Here is a 1,727-nt window from a genome sequence, read left to right on the forward strand (position 1 = left end):
TTTCCTTATATTATCTGTGAGCTATAATGTCATGAGGATTCTCAATCTGCAGCCCCTTTCTGCACTCCATGGAGTTATGCCGGTTGTCTGCCAGGCAGATGAATTACTGTCATGTTTGCTTAGCGGCATATGACAGGGAACTGAAGTTACATGCAGGCAGATTGAATGACATAGCTGCAAGAAAGTGAGCTGTCAGCAAGCCAGATATCATGACCCAAGAGCAGAAGCCACTTTGGTGTTGCAGTGAAATCTTACACTGAGTCACCAGTCACTAAGTGATAGTTTCATGCTTACACGTCGGATTCCTGTAAGAACAAAACTGCAAATCAAACAAAAAACAACTCATAAAAGCTCCAGGTCAGGGTGCAGGGACAGATTTATGATTTTCTATTTTTAGTTAATCATACCGGCTTCAAACTTGAATTTTGCTTTTGTTTCCACTGCTGAACAATGATCACATTAACCACTCACTGAAATATTAAAATATACTGTATATATTTTCTGACCAGAATAAAGACATGATAACAGACCTACTGGGACAGAAGATATATTATCACACTAAAGGATTTTTTTATGGTGTGAAAATGAGAGAAAGACAGATTGGGGGACCTAAATAATGAAGGAATTTCTTTTCCAAAAATTATCTCAGGTGATAGAAGTGTTTTAACAGATCATTTTGGCTTTGCACTTTTATGTCTGACAGGAAAACGATGGCAGCATTTCCAGCTACTTAAGCTAATTATAATGCCCTGTGTTAAAAATGACTGTGTAGTTAAATCCACATCAATCCAGAGTTGTGCAGATGCAAACCTGACAATCATGTAGAACAAGAGATTAGAGGCGATAATTTATGTTTTTAACCAAATTTATCTGCAAGTATTGCACTGTGTTTTATTGTATTGTCTTTCTGTGAAGCTAGAGTTGCTCTTAAGTGGGACAATGATACTATGACAACATTTTGCCGACGGTTTGTGGATCTGAATGTTAGATACACAGGGGAGACTTGTAGAAAAAAGTGTTATGAGTACTGAAATTGGTTAGAAATAATATAAACATACATGTACTGGACCACTTATCAACACCAATAGTATCATTATATGCTACATCAAAATATCTAAGTTTGTGTGTATTATCATAAATTTTATATTTCAGTAATGTCTCAGTTAAATAATAACCTCCTTTGACCCCCCCCCCCCCACCCCCCAGCTAATAAAGTGGAAGCAATAATAAGATACTGCTGTATCAATATTTTGACCCACACTAAATGCAAATACTCACAGTATGAGTGTGAAAAATATGCTCATAGCCTACAGACATATATAATATTTACTCCAGTTTGAGCAGGATTCCAAAAACATGCAGAGCCCTGCAGGTTTAGACTATTCCTTAGACTTTTCCCTCAAACAAAAGAATATCTTTTCTGCATCATCAGTGATATGGACAGGCTTTGGGAGATGGAGGCCCATCCCAAAATGTCATTGGGATGCCCCCCCCAGTCAAAGTGGCCCATCCAGTCAGTCAGACCGGCCCTGACTTTCTGGCTTCACGTCTTCATTAGGATTAAAACAGGCTGCCGTGGGGGTGGAAAATGCTCCACATGTGCTAAAAATACTAAAAATAATGCAGTAATAATCGCACTTTAAGATAAACCATTGATTTGGACGGCGCTAACATCATCTCTCATTTGAAACTCCGCTCTCTCCTGCTCCATTCAGGTCCACGGTCAC

This window comes from Astatotilapia calliptera, chromosome 22 (genome assembly GCF_964374335.1).
Source record: "Astatotilapia calliptera chromosome 22, fAstCal68.1, whole genome shotgun sequence".
Taxonomy (NCBI): domain Eukaryota; kingdom Metazoa; phylum Chordata; class Actinopteri; order Cichliformes; family Cichlidae; genus Astatotilapia; species Astatotilapia calliptera.